The 12,338-nt window shown below is 32.2% G+C and overlaps 1 long non-coding RNA gene across 1 annotated transcript; it reads right to left on the bottom strand.

Moving 5' to 3' along the window:
• Window positions 1-2,251: 2,251 nt before the first annotated feature.
• Window positions 2,252-5,206, bottom strand: LOC107990945 (uncharacterized). Its single transcript, XR_007815620.1, has 3 exons — window positions 5,105-5,206; window positions 3,002-3,112; window positions 2,252-2,914 (listed from the first exon to the last, which is right to left on the bottom strand). It is a non-coding gene; the product is annotated as an uncharacterized LOC107990945 (long non-coding RNA).
• Window positions 5,207-12,338: the final 7,132 nt, after the last annotated feature.

Consider the following 12,338-nt stretch of genomic DNA (forward strand, 5'->3'; position numbering starts at 1 on the left):
CCATGAGGTTGCATTTACATGCAACTTTGCATGTAAATTCCCTATAAATTGGGCTCTTTTGTCTTTTGGAAAGGGTTCGATTTTTTAAGACCAAATTTGGGCTGCTTGTTTTTCCTTTGTATTTTCTAAAAATTAAAATTAAAGTCCAACCCTATTGCTTTGTACCATTTCCATCTTCTTTCTCTCTCCTAGTTTTCTTCATCCAACGAGTCCCATAACCCTAGTGGTGGTTCAAGCAACAATCGAAGCTTCGACTTTAAGTATATAAAAAAACCTAATTTCAAAGTTCCATGCTAATTAAGTGCAATTATGGTAGAATTTTGATCTTGTTTCTACCATGCATGGTTTATTTCTATCACATTCTTTTCTTATGTCGTACATCTCCTTCAAATTTTTTCGGTGAGTGTATATTTGTTTCATATTATTAATTATGTGTATGAAATTGAGAAATATAGTATGCCGCTGAAATTTTATGGTAAACTTTTTCGATAAATAAAATTTACAGTGAATAGAGTATATATGCCATGTAATTTACAATATATATGTCACACCCCCTCCCTAGCTACCTGGTAGCTTAGTGAAAAGACGACGTGAAGTCAACTGACATCACTCTCCTCTAACGATATCTATCGACTTTGTTTAACTCTTGAACATGATAAACACGCTAATCTTGTTGATAAACTATTTTACATGCAACATAACATAGTGAAACCTAGACCAATCATAGACATGCATGGAGTGCAGCCCTGAAATAACTAATTTAGCAAGTAAACCTGATGGAGACACTTTAACCAAAACAACATAACCAACAAAGGTTTATACAACTGCAACACCTAGAGCTTACACAAACTCTAGAGAATCTATATCTTATAGAGATATATTCAACATGATAAAACAGACTCTATGTACAACTCCAACCACATATTGGCAATCGATATGGGAGCTTAAGCAAATTAAGACAGTCTATTAGGCATCGAGAGCTCGACCTTTACATGGAAAGTGGGTTAAACATTTTGGAAGGATAAGTTATAAAGCTTAGTGAGTGACTTAGTTTAAAACTATTAATCTAAAGATAAGAGCATCTGAAAACTTTACACACATAAATCTCTTTAATCAAGCTGTAAATATAAATGTATAATAATAAGAATAGCTTTCTCAAATACTCAGCTTGTACCTCATTGAAATCTAGCAAGGCATATCAAGTATATCAAAATATTTTAACTAACATGACAAATCTACGTTGTGTACACCCAGTACAACCAACGTTTATAAGCCTTACGATGTAGTGGAACCTGTCCAGCACTCCCATCGTCTTTGTCGTAGTGGGGCCCGTCCAGCACTTAAGGCAGCATCGTTGTTACGGAGTACACTCAACATCAACAACGGAATCTAACTTGTGTGTACATGGTACTATATAGCCTCGGACTCAACATCATAGTCATGTAGTTAATAGAAACATCAGAAAATCATACAAAAACATTAGAACATGCCAGCTATCTTTATCTTTCATAAAGTTCAAGCTTACTTAGATTGTTCGTAGAAAACTGAAAATTTAAAATAATATTTACTTAAAATGATATGGTTTCAGCTATTTTTCAGAAAGTCGATAATAACGTGCTCATATATAAATTTCATCATGATACTTAAGCTTGAACTTATGCTTGAAACCGTTCATAGAAATCATGTACTATTCATAAAAATATAATTATAGATAACAATTTAGAAATCTATTTTGAAATCTGTTTTGTCACTTAAAGACTTAAACTAGTCCCTGGTGTGTAGATTCGACTTATTTCCTCTTTGCCTGTCAAACCAACCAAAACTGAGCGTCAAAATCTTTTATAGTCAGGTATCTTTATACTTCTTGATGGTGCACAAACGATGACATTCAACTATTCTAAACTTAAGCATAAAAGAGTATCTCTTCTATTTCCCCAGAATTTTTCAGATTTAATAACTTAAATTCCAACATTCATAACTTTCTCAATAGTTTACCAAACTTAATGTGCTTTATATCAAACTCTTGGTTTTTAACTTTTATACAACTTACTTGAAAAAAGAAAAATGAGATTCTCAACAGATTGCTACAGAAATGGCTCGAAATAGAGAGAGTAAAAAATCAAGTCTTCTGCTATCCCCTGATTTGCTCCTAAAATTAAGCTTACTTCCATTCATATTTAGCTCACAATTTCTTCATACAAGTTGCAGGGAATTTCACAAGCTTTTCAACCATACCTAATATAACTTCTAATGCTCTCCGTACCTTGTCTAGTTTGTTTAGTATGAGCATCCATCAACCATCTAGGGAAACCACAATGCAGACATATTTCTAAGTTCTCATTTTCCTTTTGAAATAAACCAAAATCATTTACACATGCATGAATCGTTTGATATCCCATGTTAACATCATAAAGAGATTGCGGGATAACATTGTTGAAGATAGTATATCATGCAATAATTCCAATAAGTCACTACAACTTTTATCAGACCAACCACTCAAAGCTTTATGTTTATACAAGGCCACCGTAGCTGACATCTTTGTGAATTTTGTACAACTGGGATATAAGGAAGCTTTTGCATTTTTCATTTTTTTGATGAAGTTCACTATCAGTACTTGAAAAAGTAGGCTCAACATTTACTTATTCTCTTTTATATGTAGATTGATACATGTTAAATACATCAAACATATCTACATCCTCAATTTCTTCCCTTACACAAACTTCCTCCCATAATGGTACCAAATATATGTTGGGTCCATTCCCTTAATTACTAAATGCTCATAAGTAATTCAAAGGATTGATGATTCATGTTTCTACAATCCTTGCAAGGGCACATAATCAAATCCACATATGTTGCATCCTTCTTTACTTTCTCTACGAACTCCCATGCTCCTTTCATATACTCGTCTGTGGCTCTAAAAAAAGATGCAGATGTTCATCATTTAAAAATGGAAAATTACTTCTTATTATTGGTAGTCTAATAAATTATTACGTGGTTGTACCTGTTCAAATAAACCCGCTATTTATTGAACAATTTTTCTCCAGACATTATGTATAAAGGTTTGGCTTCTTATAACTTGCCAGTAAGAGTTGTCTCAAATTGCATTTGGAACCTATAAAGATGCACTTCTAAAACATATAAAACTCTTCAAATGTATCAATATCTCTTTAGAACATGATGGAATTGACTTGATCATGAAATAGTCACAAGAATAGTCAAGGAGAGCAGAACTTGCATAGGCACTCATTGTCTCTTGTGTGTGTGTAAAGCATTTCCTTCTCAAATGTGTGTATAGATATGTATATATTAAAACAAAATAAGGTGATTCCCATTATGGTGGAGGCCTGGCTTTATCTAAGTTCAATGCCTCACTTTACCTAAGGCTATGTTAGGATTGTCCACCTGAAACTCAATAAAACCCAACAAGGATAGAAACAAAGACAATACTCTGTAGAAATATATATATATATATATATATATATATATATATATATATATATATATATATTCAAAGATAATGTTCACAAATAGGCCAAGAGTAATAAAAGAATAGAAGACAATGGAAAGAACTAAGTATGAAGAAAGCTACGAAAGAAAAGAAAAAGTGATAATTAAGTGCCATAGAGTCAACATACATATGCCCTTTCCATATCCTTATCGCTATATTATTGTTGATATTAGTGTGAGCAATATGAGTAAAGAAGAAGAAAAAGGCAAAGTTGATTTAACCAAATTCGGTCAATTGATTTTATGGAATAACTCAAAATGGTTCAAACTTCTTGTCTTAAAGAAAAACCGATGTTGTCCAAAACAAGTATTAGAAGAATATTAGAGAGATCAAGAAAAGAAACCATTAAGATTGCTTTGAGGTTGTCTCTAGTGAAATGGTCATGAAACATGTCAAATATCTCACTTACAAGATTTTTTTGTTGTCGGCCATGGTTTATACTTGCGCATTCATTAATGACAATGGAAGCTATTTCTATGGTTCAATTTCTTCACAATAGGGAAGGCATGGGGACATTGGTCTGAATTTTGGAACAATGAAAGTTGACTTTCTTTTTTGTTTATTTTTAATTTCTTTTATAATTAGAGATTATAAAAGGATTTGAATTCAAAACAAAAATGTTCTAGAATGGATTTGAGTGAATTTGAAGATTTTTAAAATCAGCATATATACTCACCTTAAAATTGTTGGACTCTTTCTCATTCGAACCCCTCTCTCCCCTCCCCCCGAAAAAAAGGAAAAAAAAATGGAATTGGGTTCTATTGTGATTATATTTATTTTAATTTTGAGAGTCAATTACTTTTCTTTTTCTTTTGCGTTTCCTTGAAAATAAAAAAGAATTCCTTCTTAACCGAACCCTCCGTGGATAACATTCTTGTTTGTGTTTTTATTATTTTTCTTTTAATTGTCGTTCTTACTCACACACACAAAAAAAAAAAAAAAAAAAAAAGATATATACAACAAATTTATTAACGTCGTATTTATTCTTCTTCCATCTTTTTCTCCTCCTTTTCCCTAACCTTTTCCATTTTCTGCTCCCTTTCTCTTTTTACAAATACAAAAGAAGGTGAAAAATAATTCATAACTGCCTGGCTTGCACAAGAATGAAGAATTAAAGTTTACTATAAACAAGAGACAACTAAGACAATTAATTACCATGACTTTGAAAATTTGATAATGATCTTTCATTCAATTTATGTCTATCTGAATATAGCTTGATAAGTTAAGTATTTTCAATTTAAATAAATAATGATAATAATTCATTTGTTGTTGAGTCTTAATGTGGGTAACTAAGAAGAAGTTAAAACACCGATTCAGTTTCATTGATCTCTTTTGGGCTTACGATATTGATAAATGTCTACATAACATAAACATAGAACAGAAACCTTAAAAACTACATATGACCAACCAACAACTAACATTCTTCTTTTTTCTTTCTTTCATGGTTATTTTGATATTGGGATATCGCTAAAATACCAAGAGTAACGAAATCAACTAAATTCTTTAACACAGATCCACAACTTTTAAGTAAAAGACAAACTTCAAGAGTATTCAGAAAAGAGAAAATAGAACACTAAGAAAGAGCAAGATATTTACCTTGTTGTTGATGCAAAGAGATAGTAAGTAGAGAGGTCGTCGACAACAATTGATGCAAGTAGAGTCATGCGTGGCCGGCGACAGGGGGTTTCGGTGTGTGTGTGTGGGGGGGGGGGGGTTCGAATGGATGGGGATCCATTGGGGTGGGTAGTCGTCGTCGGCGACTAGCGACATAGGAGTTTCGATGTATGGCGGGCATTTCAAATGAGTTTTCTCGAATGGGGTGAGCATTTTGAGCGATTGGTTTTTGACCAAAAGAGACTTTGCGCACGATAAAAGATTTTGGGGGGCAATTTTTTATTTTTTATTTTCAATTTCAAGTAATAATCTTTATTTTTTCCCTCACTTTTTATAGCCTATTTAAAATGGGCTATCCCCAAGAGCAATTAAAAGGCCTATTTGTTGTAGTAAAAAAAGAAGTTTATTAACCGCACAATAGTATTTAAATAAGAAAGGGAAAAAAGTTCATTATATATTGTATACTATATTTCACAATTCAATAAAAAAATTAATAACATGAAACTAATAGTTGAAGGTCATTCACAGTGAATATTTTTTTATTAGAAACTTGAGCGGATTAATAAACCGAAATATGCACTCACTCGATAAGTGGACGGAAAAAGGGTGAAAGACTCCAAATAGGAGATGATCGACCAAAAAAATAACTATTGATAAGTGAGATATAAATCAAATGAAAATCGGGTGAAAGATAATGGAAAATGAGTAGAAAAATAGTGAAAGATGTTGAAAGATGGTGAAAGATGGTGAAAGATGTTGATGCGGTCCAAATCTACCCTTGTTTTTACTTGTTTTTCCAATAAGAAATTCTCATGGAAGTAAATTTTGGCCATCTTAACTTTATCCTCATCCTTCAATTCTTTTAATTCATTAAAAAGGAATAAGACCCTTGACCTTCGAATAGTGTTTTCATTGATCGAGTATTTTGTCAAAAATTTACCCTTTACTTTAGAAATATCCATAGAGGTGAGTGGACCACAATTTAATCCAATTATCTCTTCGAATTCCCTAGTCCCAAAAAACCTCTATTGTTTGCAAGAAAAACTTTCTCCCTTTCACTGTGTTTGTCTCTTGCATCGGCTTCCCCCTCTCTCTCAATCTTCTCCTTTTCTTTTCTCAATTTAAACCTAAAAGAAGAAGATTCAAATAATTGCAAAAATGTCATTGAGGCATAGTTACAATTCTTAAATTTTAATCCAAATTGTTATCAAAAATATATATTATGTATTATTTAATAAATATTTAAAATATTAAAAAAACTGAAAATCTTATATTTATATTTGACATTATTTTAGAAAATGATCTAAAATTTAAATTTAAATTGTTATTAAAAATATATATTATGTATTATTTAATAAATTGTTAATAAACTGTTTAAAATATAACAAAGTTGAAAATTTTGTATCTGCCATTATTATAGGGGAGGTTACTGCAATCTTGTCCAGCAACAAAATAGCAGATTTAGTTAAGAATTACCAAATTTGAATGTTGTTTGCAAAATACATTGTCTTCGTGCAATTTTCAATATCATGTCTCATTTTTTTAGCTATTCAAATACACTGTATTTGGAATATACAAATTATCCTATACCCAGGGGAATGATACTGAAGCTCTCCTTCCATTGTCCTTTTTATGTATATTAATATTTCATAAGTTGTTAAAAACAAGTTTAAATCTACTTGTTAATTCTTTAAGGTTGATTTGTTTTAACAAGGAAATTGAAACAAATTTAGTTTGGAATAAGACTTGGAAATTTAAATGTTGAAAGAAGGAAACTAAGGGCAAAAAGGTAAGTTTAATATGAAGCGAGGGGCATAAGGGTCTTTTCTTAAGATCTTCTTATTATTGTTAAAGTTTTTAAAAAATAGGATATATTTTTTCTCTTCTTCTCCTTCCTTATTCTTCGAGAGATGTCGACTGCCCCACTCCTATCGAAATTTCTCTTTTGCCTGCCTTCTCTTCCTCTCCTTCACGCCGATGCCACCATCAAGCCGATAACCCTCCTCCAACACTGGATGACGACCAGCGCGCCATGCCAGCCTCCATCGACTTTTAAATCTTCCCTACCATCAATTGAACTCGGGCTGTTCTATGTCGTTTCTTCTGTGGTCGTTGATCCGAGCAAGCTTTGAGTCGCATCATGCTGCTTACCACTCCCAGATCGTCATGCTATGCCACCATCTGCCACCGCTAACCTAGCTGAATCTAGAAGTTCAGATTAAAGAGTAGTGGTGTTGTTTAGTTGCTGTCGAGCGGGTTCGATAATGTTTTCGTCAAGATTTTGGTAATTAGTAAAGGTGAATTTTTTTTATGATGTGAATTAGAGTTTTGGGTAAGGATTTAATTATGTTAATTTGATTTCTTGATGAGTTTCGACTACCCATTAAGTTTCTACTTGATTTTCATAATACCCATAGAGTTTTTGGAAGGATTTAGCTACCGTTTAGTCGAGAAGGAGTGAATTTTTTGGAGTTCGACATAAATTTATGTAAGATTTCAAGCTTTATGGTTTGGGTCTTGAATACCCATTTAATTCTAGTGCTAATATTGAATAGCCCTTGATGTTGAAAGCTATATTTCAAATTTAGAAGGTAGTGTGTTGTTCATCGAAGTTAAGTGTACTTTGCTAAGCTCAGGTTTGGATTAACTTTATTGAGTTTTCCTAGAGTTCTTGAATGCTCATTAAGATTAAGCGTTAAATTTGAATAGCCCATAATGGTGGATGCTTGTTTTCGAGGTAGAAAGTCGTTAGGATGTTGTCCATTAGGGTTAAGGCTATTTCGATAAGTGTTTGGTAAGATTTTGGATAATTTTGGTAAGTTTCGTGAGTACCCATTTAGTTTCAACATGAAAATTCCATTACCATGTTGTTGATTGGAAAATTTGAGACTTTAGAGAACTAGGAAGTATTGTTCACCACACTTAAGATCGTTTGGGACAAGTGTGGGTAAGTTCTTAAGTTGTTGACTCGTTAGTTTGACGATGAGTTTGTTAAGTGATCTAGATCTCTCAAATTATTGATATTGGGAATAAGAGCATGTTAATGTAAAAGACTCATTGAAGGCACTAAGTTTTGATGCTCGTTTTGTTAAAGAGTATAATGTGATGTTTAAGGGTCCAAAGGTGGGATTTTTAGCAGAGATTAAAGCATGTAGGGAAAATTCAATTTAAGTCTTGGAAAAGAGAAATTGGAATCTATGGAATGTAAAATGGTTTGAGTTCACCTTATCGCATGTTTTGGAAATAGTTGTGACATCTTGACATCTGACGAAGAGACCTTAAATCATTGTTTCAGACCAATTTGAAGTGGGGAAAGCATATAATTTCGAGGGATCGAGTTTTTTACTATGAGTGGCCTATTTTCAAGTATTTTCATTACAAATCTAATATGATATTTTCTAGAATGAAAATTTCGAGTATGGTTGTTTTATAGATTATGTGTTAGAAAGGTTTTCAAATATGGTTTTCAATTTTCCATGAACTCTTGTATTTCGGAAATGTGGTTGAACCCAAACTTACTAAGCATGTTTTAGATGACAACTAATTTCTAAAACATTCGTTGATTTATAATTAGACTTGAAGGAGTTCTAAAAATATGTAATGATGACTAAGGATTGAAAATGATTTGAAAATGTGTTTCTAACCATGTTTGGTTTTAAACTTGAAATATGTGATTTTTATGAATTTTGGTGATTACCCTAAAGGCTATGTAAATGTGTTTTTGTAGTATCACCTATGGTTGTCAGGAGATTTCGAGGCTGAAAAAGGTCGTGACCGGAGGTTCGAGAACCTGAGCTTAAGTGAGGATGTGGATGGAAGATTGTTGTATGGCTTCGAGCCTAGCTTAACCCATGTTGGGTGGCTCTATGTGCACATAGGAGAGGATATAGAGGTTGTTACTGTGGTAGGTGCTAAGTATGCATGAGCTCCATTTGGTCGCATGTTTTCTTGTGGATGTAGATCACGTGAGAGTTATTCCGTGTATTTAGTAGGGGTGTAATTGAGCTGGGTTGGGTCCATTTTCCTTTAAAACCGACCCAACCTCAAATGTATTGTTTATTCATTAACAGAGCCCGACTAACTCGACTTGCATTCGGGTCGGGTCGGGGTTTTTTCCTCCTTCTTCCTCTTCTTCTTCGGTTTTTTTTACCGACCTATAGTTTTGTATAATAAACTGTTCAACTACAAAAATATTTATCAGGCTATATTCCAAATATTGACCCTTTTGTACACGAGGAAGAAAAATATTTCATGATTTATATGCAAAACTATAGGTCTGTAGTAAAGCAAATATATGCACAGTAATTTACAAGAGTCCTTATACTGCCCTTATACATGTATCTGCTCTCCTGATTTCATAATTGTCCTCTTTTTCATCCTATATAGAATAAAATGACAACAGCACAATTGAAGAATACAAACCATGTAATATATGTTACTTCTTTCAACTTCAGATACATTGTAGAGAAATTAGCAAAGAAGGATTTTGAGCATCATCTCACCGATTTTACCCTAGGTGGCCTATCAAAACTTTTATCACCACTATATCTTCTATCCACATAAACATGCTTGATAAAGTCTCTGACTCTTATAATGTTACTGTAAAGAAAACAGTCTCAGAACAACATCCTTTTCAACTACATAACAACATCGCATTAACAGTAGAAAAGTAAATAAAATGACCTGCTGTCTGGAAAAGAATGACGTTGTGGATCCAACTCTTTAAAGTAAATTTATTTTGCATATAGGTTATATTTGTTCCACAAAGTGTCTAAAACTTAATCAAGAAGATAGTGCAAAACTGGAAGGTAGTAGGAAAAATGTCAATAAGGAAGAAGCTTACCTGATCAAAATCTAGATATATGTAATCTGCAAACTGAATTTCTGCTATGGCTCTATTTCCCTATCATCGAAATGACCCTGTGTTAGGAAGGGGATAAAATTTAAAATACAAATGAAGTTCAAATTCAAGCTACAATAGCAAGTATGAAACTTCCTAAAAAAGTACCATTACTGCCAAACCAATGCTAAAGCCAACAACACCCATATCGATCGAAGATAAGTTAGAATGAAAATTTTCACATACTTGAAAACAGAATATTGACATGAATATTAACAGGGAGAACATCATTGTACTCTCATATTGATCTCCAAAATTTCAAAGTGAACAAATAAGCTACCCACTCACAAATAAGGGTATTGAAAACTGGATCTTTCCCATATCGATCTACCAATCCACATTATGCATTAACATCAAACAAAACTTCAATTAAGGAGAAATATGCAATTTCTTCTGCATCAGTAGGTATCATCAAATGTACGTAACTAAAATTATGAAAAAGAGAAACAAAAAAATCATTCAAATGTTGTCTACACATCAATGTAATGAACTATAAGCCCCAAGAAATTTGTTCTACTCAAACTGCAAAGATAGAGTTACTCAAATGAGGTGAAATGCTTTAATCCATTATCTATGTTACACCTTGTTCTTATAACCCAATGGTCTTCCATCACTGTGCTTCGAGACTCTGAAAAAACAAAATTAAATATTTAACAACTTAACAATTTAAAACAAAAAAAATATATGAATAAATATTTGAAGGTAGGGATTTAGACCATAGAGTCATTATTCAGATTCTCAAATTCAGCTTCCATCTCCTTTTCTTATCTAAAAGATCATAATCTAAACGATATTGGTACATATTGGTACAAGATCATGTACCAAATATAAAAGATCTTGGTACAGATTATTGAACCAAGATCGTTTAAATCTTCACATAAGATCGTGTACTGAATATAAAAGATCTTGGTACACGATCTTTGAACAAAAATTGTCTAGATCTTGGTACACAATCATTTATGTTGGATTTTATGTCCTAAAACTCATAGATAGTAAATATAATTCATTAACCATCATTAATAAAGTGTTATTATTATAATTTCAAAAAGTGTTATCGATTATATTATTAGTTTTGTCTTAATAACCTAAATCCAATAAACTAACATCGTAAGTTATTTGATGAGTCTTGAACAATATGTAGAGACATATAGGGATCAAACAGTATAAGGATAAGGCTAGGTATCGTATCCTGGTAACACTACGAATACGACTCACTTTGTATTTGATACTAACGCACTGTTCCAATGCGTTTGTGTAGGTGACATGCGAGTGAGGGTATTCTATGCAATGAGTTTGCATAAGATCGAACCGTGAAATAGTAACCACTAGATGTAACTCCATTAACTAGTTAGGTTTCTATTTCATTAGGATGACCTAGGTAACTTAATCTTAATCCTAAGTGTATTATGAACTCCTGTTCGTGATGGATTGTCCTTTGATTTATATGGGTGAGAGTGACCATATTATCGACTCAATATGCTTATCATTTCGGGGACAAGATCGAGTAGCTGGAAACATAATCACACAAGATGAAATTCACCCATTCCTAACTTTAGGGTAAGTAGATAAGTGTTCCCTTAAATGGTGTCTCTAGGACTTGAACAAAGGGCCCTACCCTCTCTATGGAACAAGAGGGGTTTCTGTTTAGTGGTTGGACCATAAATAGGTTGTTCATAAGAGGAGCACTAGTTTTTAAGGACTAGAAGTAACCTAAGGGTAAAATGGTAATATGACCCAACTAGTGTTACGAACACTTGTGAAGGACTAAAGTTATCTACAGTGAGAATAGTTCAAATGTGAGTCTTTACTGAAGTGTACACACAATTAATGTATATTGATTAATGTGGTTAATGAGTTTAGCCAATTAATCTTATATCGTTGTAGTTTCTGATTTGTAGGTCCATTAGGTCCTCTTTCTACCTCGTAAAGGATAATGAGATTTATTTATATTGGTTGTAATTTGAAAATGTTCAAAATTACTTTGAAAATTAATATAATGTATGGTGATACATTATAATACAAAGTTTATATTTTAATTAAACTTTACTATACAAATTTAATTTTGAATATGATTTAAAATTAATTTATGAGAGATTAAATATTTGAATGAGTTCAAATATTAATTTAATATGAATTATACTTATATTAAAACTATAAGTTAAAATTTAATGTGTATATGATACACATTAAAACTATAGGTTATGACAGAAATTTATATTTGAATATGATTCAAATGTAGATTAAGTTAAATATCTATTTAGCAATTAATTAATTAGAGAATTAATTAATAGTGTAGTTTAATTTGATTTAATTAAA

Source organism: Cucumis melo, chromosome 11 (genome assembly GCF_025177605.1).
Source record: "Cucumis melo cultivar AY chromosome 11, USDA_Cmelo_AY_1.0, whole genome shotgun sequence".
Classification (NCBI taxonomy): domain Eukaryota; kingdom Viridiplantae; phylum Streptophyta; class Magnoliopsida; order Cucurbitales; family Cucurbitaceae; genus Cucumis; species Cucumis melo.